Genomic DNA, 23456 nt, shown 5'->3' on the forward strand with positions numbered 1-23456 from the left:
GGAGAAGGATCTGGGGGTGGTAACAGATATGGGAGGTAAGCAGGCAGCACAATGCCAGGCAGCTATAGGGAAAGCAAATCAGGTTTTAGGCTGTATTCGGAGGGGGATCAATTATAAATCAAAAGAGGTGGTGTTAACATTGTACAGGAATTTAGTGAGGGCCACATCTAGAATATTGTGTACAGTTTTGGTCACCACAACTCAGGAAGGACAAATTTGCCATAGAGAGGGTTCTACGCAGGGATACTAGATCGATTCCTAACCTAGTTAGACTCAGCTATGAGGAGTGGCTGAAGGAGACAGGACTTTATGCACGAGAAAGGAGGCGGTTACGAGGAGATATGATTGAGATGTTTAACATAATGAAACAGGTGATGTGATAGAGATGTGTGGACAAGACAGGTGTACCTGAGGTTTTCAGTACAGGAGACAGTGATAGGACCAGGGGCCATGGCCTGAGAGTAAAGAAGAGGACAGTTAAGACGGTAGTGAGGCAGGGGTCTTTTACTCAGAAAGTAGTTAATGCATGGAATGGTCTCCCTGGAGAGGTAGTGGCAGCAGAAACAGTAGATAAGTTTAAATTAAGTCTAGATAGGTACCTGGAAGTATTGGAGAAGAGGGGTAGAGGGATGTTGGCAGGACTTGGCAGTAGCTTGAACATTGATGGGTGATTGTGTGCATGTGTACAGAGTGCTGTTGGTGGGGATCTCATCAAGGGGTATTGGGTGGTTGATATTGTGTTTTTCATCCAGGCCCATGGCCCTCCCCTAAGAGAGGAGGCGGGGGAGGGGGAGGAAATACAAAACCAACAAAAGAATTTTTTTTTGCATTTTCTTATTTTGATCTTGTGTTGATAAATTAGTGTGGTGTTGATGTGGTGCAGGCATGATGGGCCGAATGGCCTCCACCTGTGTCTAATTTCCTTGTGTTCAGTGAGTTCAGCAAGTGTTTTAGGCAAAAACATTTTTGAAAATTTTGAAGAAAAAAGTTCGATTTTTTTTGTTTACTTATCACTCCAGTGCTACAGCCTTTTTGATTAATGACAGTTATATTCAAGTACACATACGTACAAATGGATACAAAACAATTACCAAGCTTTCAAGTACAAATTAACCTCTTCCGGAAGTGGTCAAAGTTGGCGGTACATTTTCTTCTTCTTCCTGAACGACACAATATTTATATAATCAGGGACAAACTTCACCCAGAAATTTCAACGGTACATTAACAAGCATCCATTTTAAGAACAACATCGAATTCTAGTTCTAAGGTAACACTTTACAATGTCTCTTAGCTGATCTGCACCTGCAGGGTGTTTACAAAGTCCCGTTACCCTCCTCCACATAACCTGATAAATTAATATAATGAACACAGAAAAGGTATAAATGTAAACTATGAATACACAAAACATTTATAATCACAAAAACCAAACTATTAACACACACACACACACACACACACACACACACACACACACACACACACACACACACACACACACACACACACACACACACACACACACACACACACACACACACACACACACACACCCCTCCATTTAGCAGTACTTGGACAAAATATTACAGCATTTTACATAATCACGGCCAATCAAATTTACCGCTCGTAGACCTCACCAATGTCCTTATTTTTCAAGACAGCATGGGGTAAGGTGTTCTATGAACTCTCGTTACCAAATGCTTTTCATGGAAGGACAAATAATTAAGGTCTGGACTTGCATGTACGTATTTAAACCTGGGATCGCAGCATCATGAGACAAGTTCTCAGATTTGAGTGAAACAGACTGATGCGAAATGTAATTCGCAAAGGTCACGTTTTCCATCAACACAAAATAAAGAGTAGAAAGTACTGAAAACGTAAACTCCGTCTGCATCGGCTTTGTATTCGGACTTCTTATGCTTCCGTGTGCTAAATAAGATGAAAACAGCGAAAAGAAATATAAAACTATTTTAGGCGATCTTGACCATTTGACCTCAAAAGCAATAGGCATCAGCGACCCAATCTGCAAACCCTGCTCAAATCAAGGCAATCAGATGGAAATTTGCAATTTTGTGACCTCGGCCGTTTCATCTTCTTGACAGAACATAGGTTACACTTGAATTGGGTCACCGACATTGATATGACCAATGTATTGATATTTTATGCAACCTTGACCTTTGTCTTTTGATGCAAAAAAAAAAAACAATTGGCTTCTAGCTTTCGATTGGTGAACTATTACGACCTGCAGCACACTAAGCCAACATATGATCAACCCGCTTTTATTTAGGGATTGCAACCATCAGAAATATATCCATTCACATAATGAAGAAGGAAATAAAGAAAAAAGAATAAAGGGAAAGAACCTGATCAGGCCAGCACAAGGGTGAAGGAGTAGGCAGCCAGGAAGCGAGAGGATGCTGTTCATGTTAAAGAAGGTGGCGACTGGATGGAACCCCTTTGCAATCCGGCCAGTCCCGAGAGAAGACCTGCAATCCGATGGTCCGAAAACTGTCAGAAGAGGAGATACCCAGACGTGGTGCATGTGAGTGGCACCGTACCCTCCAGTACCAAACTCAAGGCAAGATCAGGGATCCGAACTGGAGGAGCTGCAGCAAGAGTTCGAGCAAGCACATTATTCAATGCAAACTGCCCCCAGTAGGCCACAATCCAGGCCTCACAGTCAGCCCCAATACAAGCCCAGCAGTAGGCCCCAACAGAAGGCCCCCAGGCAGGCCCTATTACGTATGTAATGGGATTAAGTGGAGCTCGAGTAATCATGACAAGGACAGAAAATGGCGGGTCAGGAACTATTTTATTTCACACAGCATATCAATACACAAGGCTGTAAATCCACATCTCCTCCCTTCTAGATCTAATCCCACACCAACAAGTGAACCCACACAACAATAAATGAACATTTTACTTTTGATGAACCCTAGAAAATAGCATAATCAAAAACATTACAAGAGCATCATCACAACAGAACACTGCAATCCATCACCGACAACAGGTGACTGAAATGTACTGTCTAGTGGATTGAGCACAGGGGTGAAACATACCCTGGCTCGAGATTATGAGGGGATTATTCTGCCCCATAACTGAATCACTTCACAGATCCAATCTCTCTGGGGCCTTATAGTGTCTCTGTGGATACCGCCTTGTTCCCAGTGCTATCTCGGTTGGTTGAGATGCAGCATCTGTTGATGCCAGTACAGCATCAGTCTCAGTGGGAACCACTTCCGCTGGTGCAGGTGTCCTCTCAGTTGACCCCGACCCTTCTAACTCCATTCTTACAGGAGGGTCTGCTGATTGGAAAGGTTGAGCTTCACAGCTCAGCCCAGTATCCCGCATTATGGTCCACCTGCCGTTTCCAAACGCAGAGTCCAACTGCATCATCATAATTCAAGGGACCCCGTCTCGACTTACAGCGCCAGTTACCCACTTGTGGTTCTGACGGTAGTCGCACACAAGAACAGGCTATCTTTCCAGAAATTCACACATGTTGCCTTTACCTCCACCAAGGACCTTTTGAAAAAGTCTTTCGTTGACCCTTTTTCTGATATCAGGTTTAACCGCATCCAATCAAGTATGCAGTGGTCTTCCAAGAAACATCTTTGCAGGACTCTCTCCGGTTGTTTCATGAAGAGTGTTCCGGTGCCCGGGCACAGGAAGGATATCAGGAAACGGGCTAACTTTGCTTCAGTGGTGCCCTCCTCTTCCCTTGCAGATTGAAAAGCCTGTTTGAAAATTTGGACACAACGTGTGGCGAGCCCGTTTGTGGCTGGATGGTAAGGAGCAGACCAAATGTGTTTAATTCCATTAAGAGGATAAATTCATCCAATGTGAACTGAGGACCATTATCAGATATTAGTTGTTCAGGTACACCATTCCTGGCAAAAAATCTCATGCAGTTTGGTGATGTTCTGTTGTGATGTAGTTGGCTTCATGATATAAATTTCTGGCCATTTGGAATGTGCATCAACCACCACCAGAAACAGTCCAAGAAAAGGCCGAGCGTAATCCACGTGGATCCTCTGCCATGGGGCCGAGGGCCACTCCCATGGATGCAAAGGTGACAGCTGTGGCATGTTCTGATGTAGCTGACACCCATCACAGCGCTTAATTGATAAGGACATCGAACATCTAGCTGAGGACCACCAAACGTAGCGACATGCTAATTCCTTCATCTTCACTACCCCAATGTGTCCTTCATGTAACTGTTCCAGCACACGACTGCGCAATGATTGGGGTACAATTATGCGTGTGCCCTACAACAGACAGCCACAATGGGCTGACAGTTCATCCTTCCGGTTGTAGAACGGTTGAATCTGTTTAGCTTCTGGAGACCAACCCTGAGTGACAGACTCTAACACTCGAGACAACTCCATGTCACGTTGCATTTCCCGTCTGATCTCATCACTTGTGACTGGAAGCAATTCAATCTGACATGTGAAACACATCAACTGCATCAATATCCTCCTCTGCAGATGGCTGGATTATCTCAAGTGGAAGCCGAAACAGGGCACCTGCATTACCATGATCAGTCGTACTCTTGTATTCAATGTTATCGTCATGTCCAGAAAAAAACAATGCACATCGTTGCAGAAGTGTCACCGTCATCACTGGTATACTTTTGTGAAGGTGGAAGATGTATAGTAGGGGTTTGTGGTCTATGACTTGGGAAACTTTCCTGCCAAAAACATAATGGTGAAATTTCTTTACTCCCCAGATAAGAGCCAATGCCTCCTTATCTATCTGCGAGTAATTTTTCTGACGAGATTAATGACCTCGACGCAAAGGCTATTGGTCATCCCTCATCTTCCATGATATGAGAGAGAACACTCCCTCGACCATATGGTGACGCATCACTGGCAAGTCGTAGAGGTCTGTTCGGATCATAATGAGCAATTACTACATCAGAAGCGATCAACGTTTTTACCTCCGTAAATGCCTTCTCGTAAGCCTTTGTCCATTTCCATGTCTGTCCTTTTGTAGCAGCTGGTGCAACAGGTGGAGAAGTGTTGACAAATTTGGAAGAAAACGATAATAGTTTACCAACTCGAGAAAGGAGCAAAGTTGTGGGACATCTTTAGGCTTTGTTGCTTCGGCCATCGCCTTTACTTTGTCGGATGTCTTACTTAACCCTTCCGTAGTGATTTAATGCATGCAATAGATTAACTTTTCTTTAAGAAACAGACATTTGTCGAGGTTTACCCAAAGGTTGTGCTGTTTTAGCCTCTGCACAACCAGTCCCAAAATTTGCAAATGTTCTCTGTCTGAATTCCCGGTGATGATTATATCATCGACGAGACATTGCACCTTTGGGATTCTTGCCAATACCCGATCAATGGTAAATTGCCACACCACAGAGGCTGATGCAACCCCAAACACCAGTCTGTTGTACACTGGTACAGACCCTTGTGTGTATTAATTGTTCGGTACTTCTTGGAGTCTTCTTCCATTTCCATCTGAAGATAAGCTTGGCGTAAATCAAGCTTGGAGAACTTCTTTCCTCCTGTCAATGTTGCCAGTATATCCTCAACAGGTAGTAGTGGGTGTTGATCCACCTGAAAGAATTTATCGATACCTTGAAATCCCCACAAATACTTTGGAGATAATACCTGCATGTTCCAATCGTTGAAGCTCAGTGTCTATTTTTGGATGTAATGCATATGGAGCTGGCCTAGCCTTGTGAAACACTGGCTTACTGTTCATCTTCAAGCTCAACCCTGCTTTAGTGCCTCTGAGTTCCAATGTCATCCTTGAAGACCTCAGAGTACTGGTTAAGTAAGTGTTTCAATTGAGCATCAGTCAATCAGGAAATGGTCGAGTTGATATGTCTTGACTTGACAGCGTGCCAGTCGAGCTTGATCTTCTGCAAGCAGTCTCTTCCCAACAAGGCTGGGCCCTGAGTGTCCACAACATACAAATCCAGTACAAAGGATTGCTGATTGTACTGTACCAGCACACATAGCTTGCCTTTTGTTTTAATTTGCTCACCGGTGAAAGTACGAAGTACAGCTGTAGTGTTCTTTAATCTCAGATGTTTGTGCAGTTTAGAGTACTCACATAATGAAATGATGGAGAATGCCAAGCCAGTGTCCAACTCCACACGCAGATTTCTCCCCGCCACCTTCAGGTGAATCGAGATGACATCCAGCTTGTTGACATGGTTGGTTCCAATGTTAGCTACAAGCGAGATGGTCACTGTTACTGTTGCTACCACTCACAGTATGTACATTTTTGTTCATTTTCTTACCAGGCTTCCGGCATCTTCTTGCATGATCCTTCAAGTGACAGTTATAACTGTCTTTGTGCTGGAAATAACAAGCATCAGGGTGGTGTTTCCTTCCACATCAGAAACAAGACCCCCTGTAATTTCCATCATTCTGGGCACGAGACGACCTGGAAGGCGTGGCCCCAGGCTTCGTCGTCACCTTATGGACCTCAGGTCCTCCCTTATTCGGTAACTCCATAGAGTCTTTTGCAGCAGTTTCCATGGCAATCGTGAGTTCAACAGCTCTCCGGAAATTAAGCTCACTTTCCAACAACAGGCACTTCTGAATGCTCTCACTCATCAATCCACAGATGAGCCAGTCTCTTAATGTGTTATTTAGATTGTCACCAAAGTCGCAGTGCTGAGACAACCTTTAATACTGGGAAATAAAAATCACATATTGATTCTCCGTCATGCTGATCGAGTTTGTGGAATCGAAATCGCAGTGCAATTATGCTGGGTTTTGGGCATAAATTATCCTGGAGAATTTTCACCAATTCCCCATAAGGCTTTGTGCATGGGTGTCCGGTGCAGTGAGATTCCGAAGCAGCCCGTACATTTTGCTGCCAACTATGCTAAGAAATGCTGGCACCTGTGTTTCACCAGCAATGCCATTCACCAGAAAATACTGATCCAGCCTCTCCGAATCTGATAGCTCGTCTTCCTGCTCTTCATCAAACAGCTCGATGCTGCCGACATAGCCTGCCTTATCTTCGTGGCACAACAGAGATGGCGCTCACTCACAGTCTGAGTTCCACAGCCTTCGACGCTCCAGGCCCCAACGTTGTTTTGCTGTTGCAGTGAAGCTCAATGGGCCTTCGACTTGCACAGCAGCTCAGCATCATTCAAATAACTTTACCACAGCAAACAAATGCCATCTTCGCCGCCAGTTTATTACATACGGATTAAGTGAAGCTCGATGTAACTTTGACAGGCATGGGAAATGGCGGGCCAGGAACTACTTTATTCCACACTGCATATCAATACGCAAGGCTGTAAATACACTACAGGCCCCAACAGTAGGCCCAAGGCAGCCCCAAATATAGTCCGCAAGGTAGAGATACTGCAATAAGGATTTGACCAAACACAACTTTCCGATAAAGAAACTGCAGATGGAAACTCCAACCTGAGAAAGGCACTTAACAAGGAGCCCTCAAAATGGCCGCACACTCCTCCTCTGCATCAACTTCCTGGTTCCATCTTTTTGCCCCACAGCCAATCACAGGTTTTATACCTGCGGGCTGAACCATCTGGTCTAACTCGGGGGGGGGGGATAAGCGGAAGAAGAGAAAAGATCCAGGAAAAGAAAGGTCACAGATGTAGCAGAACCTACCCAGTAACCTAATATGAAAATTCTTTAAAAATTCAGGTCAATTGGATGAAAACTGATGATTTTATTCGACCAAATTATTAATTTGTCTTCTCAATATTCTTATAATAAAGCTTTGTTGAAAATTTGACAAAAGCTCAAAAGGTAAAAAGTTATGGCCTGGACCAACACACAGACAGACGGACGTGATTGCAAAACTCCGTCTCACGCTGCGTGGAGGATGGGCTAATTATATGCTGGCAAGAAATATGTTGGGTGGTTTATGATTTTCTTACCTATGGCAGTTGCAGCAGGTAAATCAAATCTGGAAAGGGTTCTAATACATTCTGCAATTACTTACTAGTCCTTGCAAAAGCTACTGTGGCATATTTAACTTTTCGAGTTCGAGCATATTTAACTTTAACCCTCAGACACAAACTTACTTTGATGTCACTTTATATGCCAACACATTGTTTGAGACAAAATGGTTGCTGTAATGAAGTATCAAGTATCAAGAAGTATCAAGATGAAACAAATATGCAATCAACAAAAAAAAAGGCCAATCATATAAATTGGTACAGTATATATATATATATATATATATATATATATATATATATATATATATATATATATATATATATATATATATATATATATATATATATCCCAATACATGATACCAATAACATAAGTGTATGTAATAAATGTTATATTTTATCAGGGTGTTCAGGGGAAACAATATCCTTCAAAATCTCACTAATATTACTGATTAAACAGTGTGATGAAGTTTTGGTTTTCTAATCCTGTCAATCATGTGTGGTTGTCACCGTTTCATTCATTATGTTTGTCAAATCCGTTTTGGGACTGGGTGTGACCTGCGAAAACGGTGTGCATTTAATCGAACAACATCCATCACATTGCTCTCCTTTACAAAAGCTCATCTTCCCGCACTGTCATTCACAGGAGATGTTCTAATCTTATTAACCATGACCTCAACTCTTCCTTTGGTACGATTGGTGATGATTGACGATGAATGCATGATGACGTCTGGTTTCTTCGTGTCACTATAGTGGCCACACTGGCTTCATGTTGCATTGCACTCAACACAATATCAGCTTTGCTCTTTTTGCCAGGTAGCTCACCATTGTAACATCCCTTTTGAATACAAATTCAAATGAGTGAATAGCTCAACGGATGTGTGGCATGCTTAACTGTTAGAATGTCCAGATTATTGTGTTTCATCGTGTTAACTGCAGTTATCCGTGCCTCCTCCCCCATAAAATCGCAAAAATGAGTACATTGTCCTTATCCACAGAACCTGCTGCACTCTGTACTGATCCTCCAAACATTAGAACCTAAGGGTGCTTGCACAGGTTGTCCAGGCTAAATACCTGTGCACATAATTAGCATAAGAGGACTGCTGAGTCACTCGAAATGAGGTGTGAACTCGTCGATTGTAACAGCTGCCGACTCAATAACCTTAAATAGTGGGGAAACTTAGCTAAATATAGGATAACAATTGTGCATTTTGTGAGGAAAGCACCAAATTTGGCACACTAGTAACTTAACATATTATGAACAGATTTGGATATTGGGCCATCTCAAATTCAGCCGCTGATGGCTGTGGCAGCCATTTTCCACTGCCATCAAAAATTTTGAGATGTCCCAATATCCAAATCTGTTCATAATATGTTAGGCTACGAGTGTGCCAAATATGGTGCTTTCCTCACAAAATGCACAATTGTTATGCTAAGTTGCCCCAGTAAAATGGACTCTGAAACTCCACTATTAAATAACCAAAAACACACTCATTGCTTTCCAAAAGCTGGAATGGCATATCAAAAAGACTGATATCCTTGAAGAGGGGGGGGGGGAGGTGGATAGGTGGAAGGAGTGGCATAGGCTGGGGGGTGGGGGGGGGGTTGGTGAAGTCACTAAAATGACCCCTACAAAGCATGCACAAGGGTTCATGATGGAATTGAAGCTGTTGTTGATCATGTGAGAGGCATCAACCTGAAATTGTGCCTTCCGTTTCCTCCTCTCTCCCTTAAATCATCAACTTATGAGTGATTATGTGACTGGACAGTCTTTTTCACCTCTTTTTATCCTGCATTAGTTTCACCACTTTGTTCATCCTTAAAACTTTTTGTTCTTTGTCTTTCTTCACTGTGGCTGTCTGAACCACGTATAATCTTCCTCTATTTCTCAATGGTATGGTAACATGTTTTTATTTATTTATCTGGGTTCATTGTTGACAATGTTGAAACCATTACAGTGTCCCTTATTGGACCTTTTGTGTCAACCTTGCTTATTATCCTAGTCATTTGATAATCTCTAATTTTTTTATTTTCCAGTCTTGAAACTTTCAATGTCCTTCTCGGCCACCTCATTTCTGCAGTCAATATTTGCTCGTTTGTGAGCTTTCTTCATGCTCCAGCATTCCAATGCACACGATCGACCGTGTTGATACAACCATTGTCTTGCTTTGTTGATTTTCGTTTTCTTTATTTAATAATCTTTAGCCGCCCAGACATTGCAGAGTTTTCCAAAGGCATTAGCGGCTCGTCCGTCATACTAGCTGGTTCCACTGGGCTGTTGTGAAGGAATTCCTTCCTCATAGTGTGAAATATTTTGGTAGTTTGCTGGGAATGTCCTTTGACAGCATAATAGCAGGGGCTTGCAGGAATTCTATGTAATATAGAGTACAAATTCAAGTCATCAACCACTCCCAGCCCCAAGTCCTCAAATCCCAACCCCAACTCAGCTCTCTGTCCACTCTCTGCACCCCCTTCCCAACCCCTCCATTTCATTTCTTCTTCAACTCCTCAACTCCCCTCCCCTAAACACAAAGTCTGCATGCCCCCTCCCAAAGGCTCAACCCCCCTTTCTCAACTCTGTCCCTTCTCTACCCCCCACTCCCCACCCCACTCCAACTCTCTATCCTCAACTCACTTTCTTCTTCAAGTCCTCCCCTCCTCCCCCCCCACCAGGTTCACATAATAGTCACTCACATGCAGTGCAGTTATTTAAGGTGTGAGCACAGGGGGGACATGCCCCGAGCACCTTTAGTCTTACCCCCCACCCCCAGGTTGCCATTGATAAAAAAAATACACGTGTTGAAATGAACCATAGTTGCACTCTTTCAGATGTGACTCGTTAATATTTTCTCTAAGAAAAATATTGCAAGTTGAAATACATGCGCATGGCTAATATATATTGTTACAGGTTTGGCTGGTCCAGGTCATGAGGGGGGCTTCTCGGACCCGCTTCCTCACCTATAACCCTAAAGCTGATGAACCGCAGATAACTCCGTGGCACAACGGGTTGCTAAGCAGCCACAGATGTCGTCTGAGATGATTAATTTATGGAGGGTCCTCGTGCCCAATTCCTGCGTTACCTTCCCGGCAAATAAATCCCCCCCACATTGGGAACCGTGCTCTCAACGTCCCACTGCTATCGCTCAAGAACTGCTGAGCGATAACGTAAGTGGGATGTTGGCTAATCACTGACCATAACGAGACTGCGGGGCAGAACTCCCATCCACTATTTACATAATCTGTCTAACCAATGGAGAAAAAGATGATCGGGCAGGTTGGAAGGACAAAGCCAAAAGGACAAGTATTTACAGACCAAGCTTATTTATAAAGCAAAAATGGTGTCACAAAGAAAGATCTTACTCTTAAGCACACAAACCACTTAGCCAGTCAACATGATGCTACGCAAATAGGCGCCTCAGTCACTCCAGGGAAATGAGAAGAAAGAGGAATAGACAGAAAGAGATGAATAAGGCAGGGCTTGATGGTGACCCCTCACCGCTCACCCGATGGAAGCCCAGGCTTACATTGATCCAAATGTGAAAGAGGGGAGGGGGAGAAAGAAGAGGGGGTGAGGATGTGGTGCTCCATGCAAGGAGAAGTACGTGTGAATGCTGGTGGTGCGATAGAGGAAATCGTGAATGCGAGTCAGTAAATCAGCCCTGAACGGGTCAAGGGTGCAATTGTTGAATGCTCTTGTGCATTCCAAGTGAACAAATTACAAATAGGCATAGAAAGAGAAAGAAGATGTGAGTCAGTGTGTGAACCGGCGCCTACAGGGAAAAACTCCGCAACTTGTCAGCTCCCGCTTCGCAGCACCAACCTGTCCATTCTCACAGAGGCTTGCTCTCGAGGGTGCAGCTTCTCTCTCGGATGGTCCCTGGACATGTACCACCCAGCCATGGAACTTTCCAGCCTTATACAGCCCCTGGTAAAGGCATTATTAAAACAATGGATAACGAACCTTAAGAATATGGTGATTTATCAAATAAAGATCACAATTGAGCCGTAAGGGTGTCGATGGCAATATTATGCTTGAAACCATGGCCTGGAGAAATAACATACGATGCCCCAATATATAATTTATTAACAATCCATACACAGTTCACACATCATCTGATGGCTTGAAAAATCTCACAGGCAATGGGATTCATCATTCATGCGTAAAGACTCATTTACATCAGAACTTTTAATCGTTAAACATCATTGCTGCTTCCCTCGAGGTCGAGAAAGTCGAGACGACTCTGACCAGTATGTCGGTGGGGGACGCGATACGCTAAAAATGCCTTAAGCACGTTGGGTTTCCTCCAAACTTATTCAAGTTTAGTGGCGACTGTTTAAAAAGGTAATCAAACATAGATGGAATCGACTGAATCGTTTGTGGTTTAATTATTTATTTATTTTTATGGCTGGAAGGTTTGCTCCATGAAATGCCATGCGAAACTATTTATACACCTTAACATGGAGTTCGTCCAAGGCAGAAATCCCCCTTGGGGAGGGGGGGAAATTATGTTGCTACAAGCTCTGTCATGTGACCCTTAATCCCACTCGCATGTTTGGTTGAGATTGGACAATTAATGACCGAATGTATCGCAGTCAGACAGACAAACAGACACACAGACACTAAACTGCATATTTCCGTTTGATACAGAACAACAAGGTACAATTTACCATGGATAATTGCATGGAAACACGAACATCAACACAAGGACGAAAATATAACAGAAAAACAGGACGGACCCGTTTCAGAAAACTTTCACTTTAATGTGGTGGAAGCGGCAGCGACAGATTTGACCAACATGTGGAAAAATCCCCAAACCTTGCATATCTTTTTTTCTTACATCATAATATCATTGTACAATTGGTACAATACACAAGTATGTGTTCTTTTTGTAATTCCATACTTTTATTGGCACCAGGAATTGCACACAAAAAAATCGTCATTGTTGAATCCCCTCCTCCCCCTCACCGAAGGACCCAAAAGACCAAAACCGATGACTAAAACAACCCTGAGGACCGAAACAACCCTGAGGACCCAAAAGGCTCAAAATACCCCAATGACCAAAAAGACCTTGAAGACCCAAAATACTTAAAAGACCCTGATGACCCTGAAAACTCAAAAGACCCTGAAAATGCCCTGAAGACCAAGAATATCTAAAAGACCAAAAAGACCCTGAATACCTAAAATACTCAAAGGACCCAGAGGACCCCAAGGACCCAAAAGACCCAGAGGACGCAAAAGACCATGAAGACCTAAAATACTGAGATAATCCATAATACCTAGTAGATCCAAAAGACCCAACAGACACAAAAGACACAATGGAACGAACACGGACCCATGGAAATTCTGCATTATGTAAAATGTGACTTCTTTTTTTATTTTAAATGCAATGTCAAGGCTCATAACAGCTAACACACAGAACAAATGTATAACAAGGAGAGCAGGAGACAGGAGGGATGGGAGAGGGAAGCAGAAAACAGTGGGGAATGGACACATGAGGAGATCTGTAGAAGGGAACGGGATGGAACGGGGTAAACAAGATGGACCCTACAGGGACTTTCAGGAAGGAAAGCAGGGAATTTGAAGTTGGTGGATTTGGGGTGGATTAATGGGGTAGAAAAGATCATGGTTTTGGATGGGGGATAAGAGGTGGTGGTGAACAGTTGTTTTGAAGACCTGGAGGGAAGAGGGATTGAAAAGTGTGTGGGGGGTTGTTCCAAAGGTGGGAAAAAACGAGGCATGAAAGATTTCAGGTCCTGAAATATCCACTCGCTTTGTCCTGCACTGTTGCTGCCAATGGTTTACTGTGTAAGTTATTTCGCCAGTTTCACCACAGGGGAATGCATACACTTAGAAGGCGAGACATACCCTTTCATTAGCAGTTTTTGTTCTGAGCTACCCTAACGAGGCTTAGCATGCCAACGGAGGCAAGGTCCCAAAGTGTGGCCACTGTGCTGCACGTGCAGCTACTTGGAGCCACGAGTGCATGAATTGATTAAATCATTAGCACCAGACGCAAGCAAATGTTTTCCGGTTCATATCACCTCCAAATGTTGCTGCATGCAATGACACAAGAGTGGACTACAGTTCTGAATTGATCATTCCTTTTTTTTTTTGTATTCATTGCCAAGGCTCGTACGAGAGCTAACACAGAACGCACAACAAGGGGGCATGAGACAAGAGGAGCGTGGGAAGGACAAAACAGTGGGGAACAGAGACATTAGGAGATCTGTGGAAGGGAGAGGGATGGGGCGAGGAACATGGGGTATACAAAATGGACACTACAGGGACTTTCAGGAAGGAAAGAAGGGAATTTGAAGGAGGTGAGTTTGGGGTAGATTAATGGGGGTAGAAAAGATCAAGGATTTGAATGGGGGAAGATAAGAGGTGGTGGTGAACAGCTGTTTTGAAGACCTGGAGGGAAGAATGGGATTGAAGAGAGTGAAGGAGTTTATTCCAAAAGTGGGGAAAAAAAGAGGAATGAAAGAGTGAAAGTGAGCAGTAATTTGTGATTTTGGTAGTTTTACCAGGAAGTTGTTGGCGGACCTTGAGCACCCTGCGGAAATATGGTGGGGACAAATCACAGACAGAGCAAGGGTGGGGGGGGGGGCGAGACCGGGGAGGAGATGGGAGAAGACAGACAGACCACCGACCTGCCTGCGGCGAGAGAGTGAGAGGCCCAAAGACTCAGCCTCATTCCAGGAGGTGCTAATGATCCGAAATACCTTGGTTTCCACAGAATGAAGCCAAAAAAGGTGAGAGGCAGGAGCACCAGCCCAGAGGGGAGAACAGTACTTCATCAGGCTGTGGATCAAAGCTTTGTTTGTGGTCAGGAGCTCAGGTGGACCGAGGAAGGCCTTTGCATGATGGAGGACTCCCAGTCGGCGACTGGCTTTGGAGGCCAGGTTTGAAATGTGGCTTTTCCAGGAAAGATCATGGCAGATAGTGAGACCCAGAAGCTTGAATGAAAGGACTTCTTCCAGAGGATTGTTGAGAAAGTAGATGGGGAGGGGGTGGGGGTCCAAATGGTCCTTTCGGAGAGACATAATGAGAGTGTGAGATTTGTCCGGATTGAAAGACATGTTCCACGTGTTGGACCAGTTTGTAATTTTACTCAGATCTGCAGAGAGTGAAGAAGCTGCTGCTTGCCGGTCTGAGGGATGACAGATGGTACGGCAGAAGGTGGAGTCATCAGTAAAGAGATAAAGAGGATTTTCCAGAGAGTCGGAGAGATCATTGATGAACATCAGAAAAAGAATAGGGCCTGGAATGCTGCCTTGAGGAATTCCAGCCTGGACAGGAAGAGGGGATGAGAGAACTCCATCAAGTACCACACTTTGGCTGTGACAGGAGAGGAAGTCTGCAATCCCTGAGTGGAGATGGCCTTGGATACCATATGAAGAGAGTTTGGTGAGCAGGGCAGGGTGCCAGACCGTGTCAAAAGCACGTGATATGGCTCTGATTTCATGTCTGGCATTGAGGACCTCCATCCATTGTTGGGAGAGCAGAAGCAGCATATCCAGGGTAGAGTGACCTGATCTGAAACCAAATTGATGATCATAAATCAAGCCATTGGAGAAGAGGACGGAATTAATGCATGAAGCGATGATGGATTCCATAACCTTGCTGATGATTGGGAGAAGGCTGATTAGTCTGGAGTTGCAGGGATCTGTTTTTGTACCTTTTTTATGCAGAGCAGTAATGTTTGCTGATTTCCTAGCAGAACAGATGGCAGATGACCTTGAGCAAATGAGAGGGTGAATAGAACAGAGAGAGGGTGAGCAAGAGCAGAGGAACAGGTTTTTAAGACACGTGGGCTGATGCCGTTTGTATCGGTTGCAGTTCTGTGTTGAGGTTCGACAGCAAGCTCTCCACTTTGTCAGAAGAAAAGTCCACCGAGTCCAGGGAGAGTTGGGTGTGACTGGGTAAGGTGGGTACAGAAAGCAATGGGTTTTGGACACAAGATTTCAATGCAAACACCGAGTTTTGGCATTCAGTCTTTTCACCTGGGGCATCAGCAGTGCAGCCATTTGAGGTAAGGGAGGGGATGGGGAGGGGGGGGGACATACAACAGAAGCAGATTTGATGAGACACCACCAGAATTTGTAGGAGGGAAAGAGGTTTGAGAGTTCAGACTTGAGCTTCAAAATATGTTGTTTTCTGGCTCTCCTGAGGGTAGATACACACTTCTTCTGAGTTGTATGGAAGGAACTGAGATTACCCTCATTGGGTTTGCTTTGCATGAGGCAAAGGCAAGTTGTTACAGGACAACTACCTCACCACAAGCGTCAGTGAATCATGGGTGGGAGGAAGGGTAGGACAACTGAAGACGACAGGGGATAAATCTGTGCATGAGGGAGAGCAAGTTTCTTTGAAAGCATTTCCAGGATGAGTTGATGTTGAAGAAAGTAGCGATGGGAGACCAGTCTACAAGTTTCATGGCTGCATGGAGACCCTGCCAGTCGGCTTGAGTGAAATGCCAGACTCAACGGCGGTGAGGTGGTTCTCTGATAACAGCCAGAGAGATGTCCACTTTGACAAGGACATGGTCAGAAGAACCGATTGGAGCAAAGGAAGAGCAGCAGATATTTTCAGATAAATTTGTCAAAATCAGATCCAGAAGAGATGGAGTACCATTGGTTGAGATCCGGGTAGGGAAGTTGACCGATTGAGTCAGTCCCAATGAGTCGCAGAAAGCTTTTGCTGAGGTGCCATGGCAGGTGAGAGAGGTACCCACACCTAGCCAACTGGCATGATGACAATGGAAGTCACCACATATGAGGAAGAGAGACTTTGGATGAGAAGATAGAAGTTGGTCTACATTTTCGGATAGTGAGGTGTAAATATAATCATCACTGTTTAGTGGCCGGTACAGTACACAAATAAACATGAGGTGGGAGTGGAGGGGAAGCCGTAGCCAGAGGTATTCCTGGACGTGTGGGGGAGTGAGGGCAGTGCATGGAGAGTGAGGAATAGAGTCTTTAATGAAGAGAGCAACTCCTCTACCAGGACGAGGCTCAGGTCTGTCATACCGGAGGAGGGAGTAACCAGGGAGAGATACTTGGGAGTCAGAAACGTCTTGAGGGAGGAAAGTTTCTGTTCGGCAGATTATGTCTGGTTTGTCAGTGGCAAACTGAATGGAAAGATGTCAGGTTTGTGTGAAGGCCCCGGATATTTGAGGTCCACACTGTTAATGAAGAGGGAGGGGAGGAGGCTTTGGGTGCAAGCGAGGGGAGGAGGAGGTAAGGAGAGTTGTTGAAAGCGTGTGGGGGATTGCAGAATAGCTAGGGGAGGGAGCCGGATGAGGAGGGGAAAAGGCTCTGTGGTGCTGAGGGAGAGGGAGGGGGGCAAGAGAGGGGGCAGAAGGAAGTTGAGGATTTGAGGAGGTGTAGTGATGAGATGGAGGTGAGAGGGAAGGGGAAGGAGGCGCTTTGTGGATGTGAGGGGGGGCAACTTTGAGAATGGTGAGTGAGGGGGGTGAATGGTGGGAGAATGGTGAGTGGGGAGAGTTGAGGGAGAAAGTTGAGGGGGACTTTTTGAGAAAGGTGAGAGTGAAGCTTGGAGGGAGAAGAGTGTGATGGTTGCTTTGAGAGGGAGGGGTGAGAAGGGTGAGTTGGCACTGAAGTTAGAAAAAAGGAATGGTTGATGGAAAGCGAACATTCAAAGCAATCTGGGGTTTTAAAATTTTTAGATCAGAAATGCAATTAAAGACACATCTTGATGGATGTAATAAAGGTGAATTAAGAGAATGGAGAGAAGAAACGCTGTAACAGTTGGATTTTTTCGGCAAAGTATGAATGAAAGGTCGAATTGAGAGCAGTCTGTTGAAACAACAAGAGAAGTGCATTATGATACAGAAATGAGAACCACACATGTGAAAGAGGAAGATGAAGCGTTATAAGAGATCATTATTATAATATATATATATATATATATATTTTTTTTTTAATGTGAATGCCTCCTTTGGGAGGTGAATGCCATGTTTGTCTGTCAGGAATTTTACAATAATAAGGTGTGTGCAATACCTTTGCGGTATTCCGCCAGTCAAACAAAGAGTGTGCGTGCTCACTACGGCAAGAAAGTATTGCAACTCTCTTCCAAGTTCAAATATATGTGCCCGGACAAATTAACGCCAAAGATTAATAACGATGTACGTTTTATACACACTCAAACTGAATGACTTTGCATGTAGTCCTTGTACCCTGACAACAACATGGAAGAACGACTTGATGCTATACACATGGTGTAGCGGCGCAAAGAGAACGATCCTTTTTTTGGAACGGTGTATTCCCAGAAGCATATATGGCATTTTCTCATATGAAAAAACAAAATAGTATGACAGGAACATTAAATCAAGGCCATTTAATTGAGACGCAGGATATAAAAAGGAAAAAAAAAATAGATAGAATATCGAGTACCAGATGAGATTGTGCAGTTTCATCCCAGAGGCCATCTGGCACCGAGTAAATTGCATTCTGTGATGCACAGTAAAATGTAAGTCCTTTTTGTCTCTGCTTTCGATAACCTTTATGACATCATTAAAAAAAAAAAAATCAGCTCCTTTTCCTTTTCGGTGTTTCGTTGTTTACGAGTTAATCTAAAAGTGTGCCTCGTTGAGGAAACCATGAATCATTGGAATACAAGAAGCTGCAAATTAGTAATTAATAGTTGTTATATTTATACCTGAAAGTAGAACAAATACAAAGTGCTTCAGAATCATGAAAGTAGAGAGCTCATCAAAAAAGATCAGCTTCAATATAAAGTTGAAATAGGTTTCGCAAACTTCCGAGATAATAAGATAGCATATGTTATTATTATGACTTTTCTTCCACCGTTCCACCACCCTTGGGTTGTGTACAATGAATGTAATCCGTCTGCTCATTGTTCCAAGAACAAAAATACTGCCTCATTGCCTGCAATTCTGTTTGGCATGCGAGTCACCATCTGAATCATATTGCTCGACACATTGCCATGGGCTTCGCATGTACATCGCGGGTAATTGCCTCGCAATGGCTGCAGTGTCTGCTGCGAAGCGTACCATCCGAAGGAAGCGTCGTAACCAAGGGCCAGAGGCTGTGTGTTCAATTAATGCCGAGTGACAATCATTTTGTCAGCGTCTGTCCAATCACTTCTTTAGCATTCACTCAGAAAGCAGCTCAAAACTTTGCAGTGCATCAACTGCACTTTGCAGGTGCGCAAGCTCATATACCTTAATTGGAATTGGCCAAAAGCCGTTGCTGGTTCAATCGATGTTTTCTCCATTGTTGAGACTTCACTGCAATCGATATTGGAAAGCCACAGTTAGTATTTAGCCATTATAATGCTCTGGTAGCAAACAACAGTTAGTAGATGAGAAAGCACATCAAAATGAAAAGCCCGTCCACATCCGCTTTGTACTTAAACTAAACTTGACGACGTTAAAAAAAAAAGAAAAACTGTACATTTTATTAATTTGTGTTATACAAATTCTTATAATAAAAGGTTTGTTGAAGATTTGAAGACAAAGGCTCAATTGGTAAAAAAAAAAAAAAAAAAGGTTATGGCCTGGACATACACACTGAAGCTCAATGGTAACGAAACAAAGAAACACGGAAGCGATGAAGAAACAGGACGTCTCACACTTGACACACTGCAGTGGAGCTAATAAGGTCTATTTATAATTATGACCAGCAAATACCACCCGTCACTTTGCTGACGGGAACATCAAAGGGGGGAGGGAGAAAAAGAGGAGGGAAGATGAGAAGAGAGGGGTGGGGGGGGGAAGAGAAAGAAAGAGAAAGAGAAAGACAGTGTGAGTGGAGAGTAAGGAAAGGCAGACGTGCATGGAGAATTAATTACCACCTGGATGCGTCCAGAGACAAACACCACTCGGACGCATTCACAAACACTGCTCGGATATGTCCAGAGATAAACAACGTTCAGACATAACCACCGTTTGGATATGTCCAGATAAAGAGAGAAAGAGAGAGAGAGCGAGAGAGAGCGAGAGAGAGCGAGAGCGAGAAACGGAGCACGAGCCACTCGCCCAGGGTGACTGAGCATGAACCATTCGCCCAGGGTGACGGAGCACGAACCACCTTACCCAGGGAGACAGAGCAGGAACTACTCACCCAGCGTGACGGAGCAAAAGTCACTCGCCCAGGGCGACAGAGCACGAACCACTCGCTCAGGGTGACCGAGCACGAAACACTCGCCCGGGGTGACGGAGCACGAACCATTCTCCCAGGGTGACGGAGCACGAACCATTCTCCCAGGGTGACCGAGCACTAACCATTCTCCCAGGGTGACCGAGCACGAACCATTCTCCCAGGGTGACCGAGCACGAACCATTCTCCCAGGGTGACCGAGCACTAACCATTCTCCCAGGGTGACCGAGCACGAACCATTCTCCCAGGGTGACCGAGCATGAACCACTCTCACGGTGACCAAGCACGAAACACTCGCCCAGGGTGACCGAGCACGAAACACTCGCCTGGGGTGCCCGAGCAGGAAACACTCGCCTGGGGTGACCGAGCACGAACCACTCGCCCGGGGTGACCGAGCACGAACCACTCTCACGGTGACCAAGCACGAACCACTCGCCCAGGGTGACCGAGCACGAAACACTCGCCTGGGGTGCCCGAGCAGGAAACACTCGCCTGGGGTGACCGAGCACGAAACACTCGCCTGGGCTGCCCGAGCAGGAAACACTCGCCTGGGGTGACCGAGCACGAAACACTCGCCTGGGGTGCCCGAGCACGAACCACTCGCCCGGGGTGACCGAGCACGAACCATTCTCCCAGGGTGAGGAAGCAGGAACCAATCGCCCAGGGTGACCGAGCACGAAACACTCGCCCAGAACGACCGAGCACGAACCACTCGCCCAGGGTGACCAAGCAGAAAACACTCACCCAGGGTGACCAAGCACGAACCATTCTCCCAGGGTGACCAAGCACGAAACACTCGCCCGGGGTGCCCGAGCAGGCAACACTCGCCCGGGGTGACCGAGCACGAACCACTCGCTCAGGGTGACTGAGCACGAAACACTCTCCCAGGGTGATGGAGCACGAACCACTCGCCCAGGGTGACGGAGCATGAACCACCCACTCGGGATGAAGGAGCACGAACAACTCGCCCGGGGTGACAGAGCACGAACCACTCACCTGGGGTGACCGAGCACGAACCACTCACCCAGGGTGAGGAAGCAGGAACCAATCGCCTAGGGTGACAGAGCACGAACCACTCGCCCAGAACGACCGAGCACGAATCACTCGCTCAGGGAGACCGAGCAAGAAGCATTCTCCCAGGGTGACCAAGCTCGAACCATTCTCCCAGGGTGACCAAGCACGAACCACTCGCCCAGGGTAACCGAGCACGAATCATTCTCCCAGGGTAACCGAGCAGGAACCATTCTCCCAAGGTGACCAAGCATGAACCACTCGCTCAGGGTGCCGGAGCACGAACCATTCTCCCAGGGTGACCCAAGCACGAAACACTCGCCTGGGGTTCCCGAGCAGGAAACACTCGCCTGGGGTGACCGAGCACGAACCATTCTCCCAGGGTGACCGAGCACGAAACACTCGCCCAGGGTGGCGGAGCACGAACCACTCGCCCAGGGTGACCGAGCACGAACCACTCGCTCTGAATGATGTGGCGGGAAAAAGGGTCCTCAGTGAGTGAACGCTTCACTCAGAAGGATGCAGTGCGGTACCACTATCGACTGTTACGTGTTCGGCAAGTGACTTAAGCACTCATGCAAGCACTCCAATTAAATGGTTGATTAGGCACGGTTGGCCAGGCTGTCACTGCACATCATATGGGATCCTTTTAACCGCACCCGTCTTCACCACACACACAGCAGTTTATGAAATAAAACGAATTCGTTCAAATAATGACTTTATCCACAAAAGAGTTGCAGCTTAATGCAGAACAACCCTGAGACATCGCAAAGTTCAATCTCCTGTGAAATAAACATTGTAAATAATTATATAATTAATCCGCCATCTTATCTGCTCGCGTCACGTGGTGCATCTGCTCGTCTGTGCACGCGTCACGTGGTACATCGGCTCGACGTCCGCGCACACATTATAATTTTTTTTAAGTACGTTTTTTTCCAGTTGTGCTTTGAATCCCTGGAAAGCACCTCGCGAAACCTCCAAAAACAGAGACACAGATCTGGCAGATGCTATGGATCGGCAGTCCCTCTGAGGGACAGGGCGTGAGATCCAAAAGTGAATGCATCAAATCATAGAGCTCAACGAAGCTCGTTAATTTTGACGCTGTGCTGTGTCACGTGATTGGGTTTTCGTATATCATGCCTCGCCCGCTAGGGGTGGTAAGACTGTGCTTCTGGTCGCGCAATAAAGCGGAGTAGATGGCGGCCCGCGTGCTTCTTGCGTCCCACCGCACCTAGTACACACTAGTTGGCTGACGAGGATGGTTGAATACAGACTTATGCCCGTTTTCGACGGGGACGACTTCGAATTGTTTTCGGAGCAATTGGAATGCTATTTCCACGCGAACGATGTGGTCGACGAGAGCAAGCAGAAGTCGATCTTGCTCGCTTCGCTTTCGCCGGAGCATTATCGGCTGCTGGGTGATTTAGTGGCACCGAACAGGCCCCGGGATGACGGGCTGGCGTTTCGGGATATCGTGGAGAAAATGAAAGCACACATGGCGGTTGAGCAGACTCGCGGGGATGTTCGAGCCACCACCGGCCACGCGAGGTCGCGAGCCCCCGGAACGCGCGCACGACCTGCGATGCTGGTCGGACGTCGCCGCGCGGCCACGCGTGCGGCGGGGTGACCCCGCGGACATGCTTGGGATGTGGAGGTCGACACCTGCGCCGTGCATGCCCGTATAAAGGCATCGTGTGTTTGAATTGTCACAAGGTGGGTCATTTGGCGCGTGTGTGCCGTGGGGCGCCGGCCACCGTTAAAGTCGTGGACGGCGATGTGCGACGCGACTCGGGGCGGAACCAGCGGCCGTTGTTGAGCCTGTGTTCAGTTGGCCCGACGACGGCGCGCCCGATGACTGTGGAAGTCAAAGTGAACGAAACGCCGATCACGTTCCAGGTCGATACGGGAGTGGCTGTGTCGCTCATCGGTGAACAGACCGCGCGTAGACTCAACGGCTTGAAGCTTATCAGGTCAAACCTCGCGCTGTTCACGTACACCTGCGAGAAGATAACGCCAGTCAGGATGGCAGACGTGTCTGTGCGGTACCAAGGCCAGGTCGCCACGCTTCGGGTGTACGTCGTACGGGGGAGGAGGCCGTCTCTTCTCGGCCGAGATTGGATGACCCGCATCAGGCTAGACTGGGCCGCAGTTCACCTTGTGCAACCCGTGCCGAGCCAATGGGAGGATCAGTTGGAGGAGATTCTTCAAAGACATCAAGGGTTGTTTAGAGACGACCTTGGAAAACTCAAGGGCATGGAGGCGAGACTCTTCTTGAAGGAGGGAGTGGTTCCTCGGTTTTGTAAACCGCGTCCGGTGCCGTATGCTCTGCGGGACAAGGTCAAGGGTGAACTGGATAGGCTAGAGGCCTGTGGAGTGATCGAACGGGTGTCATGCTCGG

At 46.1% G+C, this 23456-nt stretch overlaps 1 protein-coding gene and 1 long non-coding RNA gene across 11 annotated transcripts in view; one reads left to right on the forward strand and one right to left on the reverse strand.

Moving 5' to 3' along the window:
- LINGO1 (leucine rich repeat and Ig domain containing 1) overlaps window positions 1-23456 on the forward strand; it is a 393052-nt gene that overhangs the window by 269973 nt on the left and 99623 nt on the right. The gene's annotated exons all lie outside the window — the stretch shown is intronic.
- LOC147015022 (uncharacterized) lies at window positions 483-19233 on the reverse strand. 2 transcript variants are annotated; one of them, XR_015050193.1, is made up of 5 exons: window positions 19111-19233; window positions 11724-11828; window positions 2361-2603; window positions 1092-1160; window positions 483-767 (listed from the first exon to the last, which is right to left on the reverse strand). It is a non-coding gene; the product is annotated as an uncharacterized LOC147015022 (long non-coding RNA). The 2 variants fall into 2 exon arrangements; XR_015050192.1 differs by lacking the exons at window positions 11724-11828; window positions 19111-19233 and having other exon boundaries at window positions 2361-2921.

Source organism: Eptatretus burgeri, chromosome 12 (assembly GCF_056783735.1).
Source record: "Eptatretus burgeri isolate ZD-2024b chromosome 12, Ebu_testis_v1, whole genome shotgun sequence".
NCBI lineage: Eukaryota > Metazoa > Chordata > Myxini > Myxiniformes > Myxinidae > Eptatretus > Eptatretus burgeri.